Below are 10443 nucleotides of genomic sequence, written 5' to 3'. Positions count from 1 at the left end.
AAATGTATTCTAGACTTTTCCTCATTATTTTTTCTTTTAAAAAATTTTTTAATGTTTATTTATTTTTGAGAGAGAGAGACAGTGCAAGCAGGGGAGGGGCAGGAAGAGAAGGAGACCAAGAATCTGAAGCAGGCTCCAGGCTCTGAGCTGTAAGCACAGAGCCCGACACTGGGCTCAAATTCACAAACTGTGAGATCATGACCTGAGCAAAAGTTGGACGCTTAACTGACTGAACCACACAGGCACCCTATCACTCTTATTCTTATGTTTAATCAGTCACCAAGACCTATTAATTTTATCACCTAAATGTTATGTCAAAAATTCCTTCTTCTCTTTTATATCCTTTTATTGCTATTTCCTTACTTAGAGCTTCCTTATTTTCTACTTCGTATTCACTTATTTAACAAATGTTTGGGGGTGCCTATTATTTTCCAATCACTGGACTATGCACTAGGGATACAATGACAGACACAACACATATATTTCCTGCCCACAAAGAGGATGTAGTCTCAGAGGGGACACAATCACAGAGATGCATAATTAAATTATAATACATTATAACTATATTATTTATTATTATTATTTTTTAGTGCTTATTTATTTTCGAGAGAGAGAGACATGGTGTGGGGGGGGGCAGAGAGAGAAGGAAACACAGAATCCAAAGCAGGCTCCAGGATTCAAGCTGTCAGCACAGAGCCCAACACGGGGCTCGAACCCATGAACTGTGAGATCATGACCTGAGCCAAAGTCGGATGCTTAACTGACTGAGCCACCCAGGTGCTCTGCATTATAGCTATTTTAGTTATGCGGTGATAGAATTGAGTGCCAGGACAGTATTAGAGATGGAGCATCTGAGCTCTGTGAATCAGGGAAGACTTCCCAAAGGAGGTGACACATGATACTTGAAGCTGAGACTTGAAGGATGAGTAGGAATTAGCCTATCAAGGAGGTAACAGGGAGAAGAGGTGGGAATGGCTCTAAGCACAGGCAAGAACATGGGCAAAAACACACAAATGAGGACTTAGTGGACTTGAGGCACTGATGAAAAGGTCTGTATGGACTTTCAATGACTGAGTAATGCCGCTGGGGAAATTATTGTAGTTAGGATCCCTAGGAAACAGACGTTGAGACCAAACTGCATGCAAAACATTTCTGGGGGTGTGCTCAGTGGACAATACCTGTGGGGGAGTGAATGAAGCATGAGTGAGCAAAAAGAGAAGTTAAATTGCAGTGCAGTTGCAACACAGGCCTCAAGTGATCTCACAAGGAGATCCGGAACTAGGAGACCCCTTCAGATATGTCCCGATTTGATGCAAAGGGACCATGTGTTGGCACCCCTGCATCAAGCAGTCATTGGCAAGGACTGTTCATAAGTTGGGAGGATACATAATGTTGAGTGAGGCAGCTTCCTTTGGCTGAGGACAGTCCTGGAGAGGGACTGTGTTAATGGCAACACTCACACAACATGGGGAATAAGTGTCCTTGTCCTAGAGAATCATAGCATCCACTTTAGTAGGATAAGCAGAGGCCAGACCTCGCCAAGTTTGTAGGACCTGCCAAACAGTTTAGATGTTGTGGTAAGAACAATGAAAGAGCAATTAGAGAGTTTCAAATAAGTGAGTACATAAATAGATTGATGTTCTAGACAGACCTCTCTAGAGGATGGATTGGAGGGTGACTAGACCAAACTCAAGGTGGGAGATTAGGAGGCTGTTACAGTGATTGCAGAGAGATAATTAGAGCCAGAACTAGAGTAGTCAGTAGAGAGAGAGCTAAATGGATATTATGGTATTGTGAAATAAAATAAATAAAGATTTGGTCTTCAACCATTGTTCCTGACACAGAGCTCCTAAAACCCTTGGAATTTCCTGTGATGAAAGCCATTAAAGTCTCTTTCGTTAATGAGGGCACTTTTGGACCACACCTAGTGTGGGGGCTACTTGCCAGTGGAGTCAAACATGTGATTAGAGAGTTGGAACTTTCAGTTCTACCCAGACCTCCAGGGAGGGGAGAGGGCTAGAGATCAAGCTCAATGACCAACAGCCATGATTTAATTACTCGTGCCTATGTAGGAAGCCTCTATAAACACCCAAAAGGATGGAGTTTGGAGAACTTCCAGGTTGATGAACACGTGGAGGTTCAAGAAAGTGGTGCACTCAGAGACCATGGAGGCTCCACGCCCTTTGCCCACATCTCTTTATCTCTTCCATCTGGCTGTTCCTGAGTCATATATTTTTATAATAAACTCATATTCTAGTAAGTAAAATGTTTCTCTGAGTTCTGTGAGCCGCTCTGGTAAATTAACACAAGAAGTGGGTTGTGGGAATCTCTAATTTATAGCCAATCAGTTTGAAGCACAGGTGACAACCTGGACCTGTAATTGGTGTCCAAAGTGGGTGAAGTCTTGTGGGACTGAGCCCTTAAGGTTGGGATCTGATGCTGTCTCCAGATAGTGTCAGATTTGAGTTAAATTGTAGGGCACCCAGCTGGGATCAGACAATTGATGGTGTGGGGGGAAAACACGCATTGTAATTGGTGATCAGAATTATCGATATCTTTGAGAAACGTTTAGGATGCAGAAGTGACAAAATTGGTTACTAACTGAATGAAGGATAGAGAGAGGGAGGAATCCAGTTTGATGGCTAAATTCTGCATCGTCTACAGAAGCCTCCATTCTGACCCCTTCTGGTCTATCGTCCACATTGCAGCCAGGATGATGGAGCCAATTTGCAAACCTAATTATGTAATTCCCCCTGCTTAGGGGCACGGACTGTCTGCCAATTCCTCCCCAATAAAGTCTAAATTCCCCAGGCTCATGGAAGGCTTTGCAAGTAAGTTCATCTAAATTAAGATCTATAGCATGAGCAAAATATCGGCAAAGGAATAGGGGTAAGTGTGAGGTACATTCCAAGTGGGGAGGGAGGCACACAGATAGCCCTTTACCTCTGGCTAGCAAGGCTGCCTCTTAGAATTGAGGATGCCTCTTTTGGATGCAATTTCTGCTTCTCTGCTTGTTTTTGCCATATGTCTGCTACTCAGCTCTTAGAGTTTTGCTGGGACACATGTCCTTGCCTAGACTAATTCCTGAAAGAAAGACATGTTTGCTCTTGGTCTGGGTTTCAATTTCCTCCAGAACGGGTCCCTTGTCTGAATCATGCTTGCTGTCACCTTGCAGCCAAGTCCTGTCACCTGACAGCCTCTCTGAAAGACACTTAGAATTTTGCATGGATGTTGTAAGAACCTCAGGTCCATTACTGAGGCCCACTTAATGGATTTTAGCATTGACTTCAAACCTTACATTATTTTGAAGGACTCAGTACTCTCTAGCCCTTAGCAAACTGGACAGATGTGAGATTTCACAGTAGTTCAACATATTCCATATACCTATGAAAACCAAGTTCTCAGAAGTGTCAGATATATAAGCTATGTAGTGCTGTGGACATGATGGGGAGGATTTTACAAGGACAATCAAACCTCAAAACCTAGGACCACTTGGAGAAGAGGAGGGGCACTGAATGAAGGAGGGGGGCCTGAAACACCAAATTATTTAAAAAGTCAGTACTTTTTAGGACTAAAGATCCAGTTGTGAGGATCACAGTTGTTTGTACATAGATGACATGTGTGTAGGGGACTTGAAACAGCCTCCTTAATTAATTACTGTGATTTTCCCCTTGATGGATTTATTCTCTTATTAATTTGCTACTCTCATCTTTTCAAATCTTTGGATTACCTGGAAAAGAAGGAGGTAGGAGTGAAGCAATAGGGAGTGGTTTGTGTCATTTCATAGGACTAAATGCTGTTTCAGGATGTGATTTTAAAAAGAGACATACTATAGAAGGAAATTAAATTTGACATTAAGAAGAGTTTCTGACTGGGGTGCCTGGGTGGCTCAGTTGGTTGAGTTGGCTGAGTTGTTTGACTTTGGCTCAGGTCATGATCTCATGGTCATGAGTTCGAGCCCCCGCACCAGGCTCACTGCTGTCAGCACAGGGCCCACTTCAGATCCTGTCTCCCTCTTTCTCTGCCCCTTCTCTGCTCCTGCTCTCTTTCTTTCTCAAAAGTAAATAAACATTAAAAATATTTATATAAAAAAGAAGAATTTCTGACTGATAATTCTGGGGCAAGAAGTTATTGAAGCAATTTGCGATTTTTCTAGTGGATAATGAGATATTTGAGGAATCATTTAAAAGTCTTTAGAGATCTACATTAGAACATAGGGAATCAGGACAGAACCCCCTTAGAAGGCCCCATAAAGGTAACCAAAAATGACAGTCATATATAAATGCTTGTGGAATCTCCAATCAGTGTCAGATATACCTTTAGTTACTTTCTGTCCCCATTCAGCCTTTGTCACCAGCCTTTCCATTTATCAGTAATGATGTAACTTGACATGAGCGGAGCAAGAAGTTCCTGAGACACTTCCTTTGCCCCCATTCACCTCTTCTTATCCTACCCTCTCTCACTCTTGGCCTGACTCTACTCAGAGCACAGTCTTCTTCGTTCTGGACTTCCTCCCCCTTCTCCTCCATGTTTTACTGGAAATGTCTTCTGGCCAGAATCCTCTCAAGTGGCCACCAGTAGTGCTTTTCCCCCTCTGAAGTGGAGAGCCTGGTCCTGTCTCCTGCAGCCTCAGGATGGGAAAGGTGCTGTCCAGCATTCCTTTGGTGGAATACTCACAGCCTCCCTCTTTGTTGTTGTTGCTGTTTTTTAATTGAAGTATAATTGACATACAATGTCCTATTAGTTTCAGGCATGCATCATAGTGATTTGATATTTTTATACACTATAAACTGATCCCCATAATTAACTCTGGTTACCATCTGTCACCACACAGAATTACTACAATATGGTTGATTATATTCCCTCTGCTGTACATTATATCTCCATGACTTATTTAAGCCATGTGCACCAGAGTCCCTAGAACTTCCCAAACCTCTCTTGGTGATCATTCTGGTTTGGCTTTAGAAATCCACCTGAGCAGTTTCCTATGAGTGGATTCTCATGGGAGCCAAGTGTCTGCTCCTAACTGACACTAGTCAAATGCTAGACGCGATGTGCCACGTGTAGCTAGTTGGGCGCGGGTGTCCTATTTGGAGTGTCTGTTCTCAGATCACCTGGTAACCACATCTCTGCCAAGAGCTCCCGAAGTTTTGCCGACATTCACTTAGCTTGGGGAGGTCTTGGAAGTGGGGGAAGGATGCACTGCAGGGAAGGGACTGATTAATGAGCATAGGACTCCTTACTAAGTAGGCCCCAGGGCCAAGGCTGGTCAGCATGTGTAGGAAAGCTGGGTCTTATACAGGCTCCGTGTCTTTTCCAGCATTGGACATACCCTTGGTTTCTGTTGTGAAGGTTCCCAAGAAAGTGGGGCCTCTGGGGACCGATGAGCATTTAGCTCACTGCGGACAAAGCCCCAGGACTTAACATCATGGATTACATTGTGTCCCCACAGAGTATCAGCTTGGGTGGTCTCAGTTCGGTGTTCAAGACCAAACATGGAATTAATTTTGTGCAAAATATTGGTTTGCCACTAGGGGGCAAAGACTTTTTAGGCAGTTACCTGACTATGGCTAAAATGGTAGTCCTTTCTCTTTTTATATTTGAATAGGACTGTAGCTCATCTACAAAGAGTGCCCATAAACTTTCTCTCTCTTTAATTCTGCCTCCCTCAATAAATTTGATTGATATTCTCAATCAGATTGACTGAATCAATAGAACAGACTGAGTGGTTTGTCTGTTTGTTTTTTGACTGAGTGGTTTAAATTAAAAAATGCTCTTGCAGTCCATAGAGTATCAGGCCCTAGAAATCCACATCTCAAACCAGTCACACATGGGCTTGGGGGGTGGGCAGGGCTGGCTTGTGTGGACTGCAGATTGGAGAAGGGAGGTTCCTGCTCTTTGCCTACCCCCCACCCCCCAAACACCTCTGTCTTGATGTTATCAGGAGGACAGGGCTGAGCTGCAGCAGCTGTGGACAAATCCATGAGGTTCCCAGGATAAAGATTTTTAAAAAAATTTTTTATTAGTTTTCTTTATTTTTGAGAGGCAGAGAGAGACAGAGCATGTGTGGGGGAGGGGCAGGGAGAGAGGGAGACACAGAATCGGAAGCAGGCTCCAGGCTCTGAGCTGTCAGCACAGAGCCCGATGTGGCGCTTGAACCCACAAACCGTGAGATCATGACCTGAGCCAAAGTTGGATGGTCAACTGACTGAGCCACCCAGGCACCCCCCACCCCTAGGATAAAGATTTTTATTGCAGCCCAAGGCAAGGGTTTATAGGCTGTTGCTTCATAAAGTAGGCCAGGGTGAGAGGCCACTCAGTGTTCCCCCTCTTTCCTGCCCCTACCTAGGAACCAACAGCCCAGACTGTCCCTCTTCATCTAACACCTACTTCTTCATCAAAATCTCCTCTTCTAGGGAACTGCCCTCTTCCTACCCTCCAGCTTACTCACAGGACTATAATGAATTCTTTAGGGTATCTTGAGAGAATCTATGCTGGTATTGAATTCAGAATGGAATTGCGTCTGCCTGGAGTGCCAGTCCTGTGTCATGATCCACACTAGACATCACTGATTATTAAAAGGGATTTAGGTAATTCTCAAAATCAAAAAGTCCTTTCAGATCATTTGTTAAAAATGAAGAGCCAGTGAAAAGGGAACTGAGAAGCACTGGGAGAGGTGAGGAGAGAGCTGATGGCCCCTGGAGAGCATAGAAAACCCTCCCCTCACAGTTAGTCTACACTTGGGTTTCCAGGCAACAGGAGTCTAGGACTGCACAGGCCCCACCCCAGCTATGCAGCTTTCCGGGGACAGGGACAAGCAGTTCCTCAGACTCAGAGACACACAGATCAGAGGTAGAAGAGCACAGAACACATCGGGCCAAACTTCCCCATGTGAGAAGAAGCTGGGAGCCACAGGAGTGGCCTTGGCTTCAGAGGCAAGGGCAAAGCCCTGGGCCCAGCTCCAGACTGTGGCTCCATTACATCATGCTACCTCTTGGTCCTTGCTCAGTGTTCCTGATCCTTGAAAAACAACAGTTGACCTTGAACATGGATTTGAACTGGGTGGTTCCACTGATATGTTTTTTTTCCAGTGCGGTACTGTAAATTTATTTTCTCTATCTTATGATTTTCTTGATACTATTTTCTTTTTTTCTAGTGTACTTCATTTTAAGAATAATGTATAGAAGTATATAATACATATAACATGCAAAATATATTAATTGACTATGTTATTGGTAAGGCTTGTGGTCAACAGTAGGCTATTAGTAGTTAAATTTTAGGGGTGTCAAAAGTTATATGTGGATTTTTTACTGTGTTGGAGGGGTCAGTGCCCTTACCCCCCACATTGTGCAAAGGTCAAATGTACTACACATGAATGGCAATCTTTCACCAGAAATGGTAGCCCTGACAAACCCTACATGTGATGCTGTAGTCTCTGATATGATCCTTTCTCGAACCCACATGTTGTGGCCCTTGAGAGGTGGAGTCATTGGCAGTGATGCTTTTCCTGGCCAAAGACTGGGTTATGGAGGTGAGTGTCATGTAGACTCTTGCATAAAATGAGAGTAGAGAGCTGCCATGAATGATGGTCATGGGTATCTAAGGAGATAAGAGGCTTTGAGAAAACTGGACTCCCTGTGCTAGGTGGGCAAGAACACTCACAAAACTTTGCTTCATCTCTGGTATTTCCATGCAGCGAGTTCTAAAAGATCCAGAGAGCTCCTTGCTACAAAGAGATGTAAAGGTCAAGTCTCCCAGTTCTGCATGGGACTATGTTCTCCTCAATCATTTTCTTCTGCCTAGGAGGGGCAGGAAGCTCTGCACCAGCCTCTGCTGAGCACTCCTGAACAATAATTGCATTTGTGCTTATGTGTGTGCCCATGTACCATAGGCATACCAAACACCAAGAAGTAAAAATCAGTGAGAGACTGGGTCAAGGCAGAAAGTCCCATGTAACATTCTGTTGTGTGCTTGAGCTCTTTGAAGACTGCCCAAGCCCTCTTAAGCCCAGAAGAGAGTGGGAGCCAAGTATTCCCACAAGTGTACTACTTTTTCTGTCTCAGGTATGTCTGTGGTCTGGTTGCACCAGGGACTGAGAAGGGTCTGGGCAGGAATCCTTGAGGGCTAGGGGTGTAGTAGGAAGGGGAAGCCTGGAGGTTACAATGTTGGTCAGTGGCAGAGTAGATTCTCAGCCCCACTGCAGGGCAGGGCTGTCTCCAACCAGCACTATGTTTGGAGGTAACTGATTTGAGGTCCTTCTGCATCTTCTAGGGCCATCTGGTCTCTACCACTGCTTTGGTCCACCAGCAAAGGGCAAATGTTTTTGCCAAAGCAGTGAGATCATGCACTAGAATAATTTTAAGTGGTTGATAAAAGTTTAGTTAACCTTCCTTCCGGGTCCTTAACCCCCATGTAATTATAGCTTCAAGCCTGAAATTGGGCTTTCCCAAAGTAGTGATTTTACATTGTCCCCTGGAGCTAAGAAGGTCATGAGTTCTTTTCTCATGTATACAAATGCCTTCCTCCACAAGGACCTGCCTTCCCCACGGAAACATTGGGAGACATGAAGACTGTGCTGGGGTTTCCTTAGCCTGCCCAAGCAGGCTCTTTCTTCTTCCAAACTAGAAAGGGCCCAAGAGGGGCAGTGGGTCCCACTGAGGCTTTACACACAGGAGCAGTCCTTATTAAGGCACCATGACACCTACTTTTACATGAGCAGGGAAATGACATAATGGAGCCATTCAGCCAAATGTCAATAGTCAATATGTGCTCTAAGAGATGTAATAAATGCGTGAATAATTTACCTAAGTTTTCTGGTTTTATGGGACTCTTTAAAGTCACAGATATACCCCTTGGATTTCTTTTAAGTCCATTGTTTATGTTTTAAAAGATTACATCTTTCTTCCTCTTAAAAATCCAAAATCAATGAACTTTAAAATGTGGGAAAAAGTTAAGGAGACTGTACTTAGTCTGGCTCCAGATGATGCACACCCCCAGAACCCTGCACCCACACATGGTGGTTGTCCTTGTTGTTCTGTTTGGTGACACAATACACTCTCCTTTGCCTTGGAGTTCTGGGGACAAAAGGATGACCTGTCAGATTGGGGAGAATCAAAAGCAAGTGGCAATTGCTGTCCAGATGGCATTATCCTGATGCAGAACCCCCAGAAGTTTTGTCAAAAGCTGCTAAGTGGACCTGCTACTGCCAGCGGGCTGGGGCTCAGGGTTGGGGGGTGGTGGGGTGAGGCCAACCAAGTGTGATGAGCACTAGTTGGGGCCAGGATCCAGCAGGTCAGGCAGGCAGCTTCCTCTCCCAAACCTGCAAGACTAGGCACCTGACATGTAAGTGCCACTGGCTCCTCAACGTGCCTTTCAGGTGTGGGAAACACCAGGAGGCAAAGTTTACACGTCTTCTGGCTAATTCTACCCAAACACAATTCTTTCAAAATCTACCAGTGCAATTCAACATAGGGTTTCACTTAATTTGCAGAGAGCAAAGCAAAACCAACACATATTTTGAAAGAAAAAAAATATTTACTTTGGTTGAGGAATCTTCATCCCCAGAGTTCTAATTTGAAAAGTGGCATAAAGCAGCTCCTCTTCCTTTTTAAAGAGGAGCCAAGACATACCGTTGGTCTCCGTGGGGCTTGGCCCAGGGCTGCCTGCATCTTATTCTCAAGCAAACGTATTTTGTATTCGCTCTTTGCATCCAGAAAACGCTGACCATAATTGAACCACGCTACCTACAATCGTGACCATAATGCAGATCTGCAGCTTGGTTAGGAAGGTTCATGAATGTCGCTGGAGCCAGCAGGCCCCGTGAGTCCTCAGCAGAGCTTTCAGTCTGCATTTGCAGACATGCAGATAGGTATAGCACATTTGTTTCCCTTTAAGAAACGTACGCTTTATAGCATGGCTTTTCTTCACTGAGTTCTTACTCTGCTTTGCATTTTCCAGTGCACTTCTAAGGTAGGGATTATTTGAAACTTTATTTTATACTTTTATACTATCAGTGCAGAGCCGGATGCAGGGCTTGAACCCACAGACTGTGAGATCATGACCTGAGCCAAAGTCAAGAGTCAGACGCTTAACCAGTTGAGCCACCCAGGGCCCCTATACCTAACAAATTTTAATTTAATCCTAAAAACTCCTGAGGGGGGAAATATATCTTAAAAATCATTACTTTTTTGAAATAAAGATAAAAAAAACTTGTTTCTAGAAGGTTTATTTACCAGTTTATGTAGCCCATAAGCTTGTCTCTGAAGCCCTGAATACAAGTATCTTCAGGTATTTATTATTCTCTGACAGCTTTGAGATTGGCAAATTAGAGAAATTGCCTTTCTTTGATAAATTCAAATCTGGAAACTGCTGCCACGCAAGAAGAATTGTACCTAAATTGCGCTAATATCAGTGTCTTGAGATGATGTTCACTTGATAGGAAAA

The sequence above is a fragment of the Prionailurus bengalensis genome, chromosome D1, assembly GCF_016509475.1.
Source record: "Prionailurus bengalensis isolate Pbe53 chromosome D1, Fcat_Pben_1.1_paternal_pri, whole genome shotgun sequence".
Lineage (NCBI taxonomy): Eukaryota > Metazoa > Chordata > Mammalia > Carnivora > Felidae > Prionailurus > Prionailurus bengalensis.
This window is presented reverse-complemented; position numbering follows the sequence as displayed.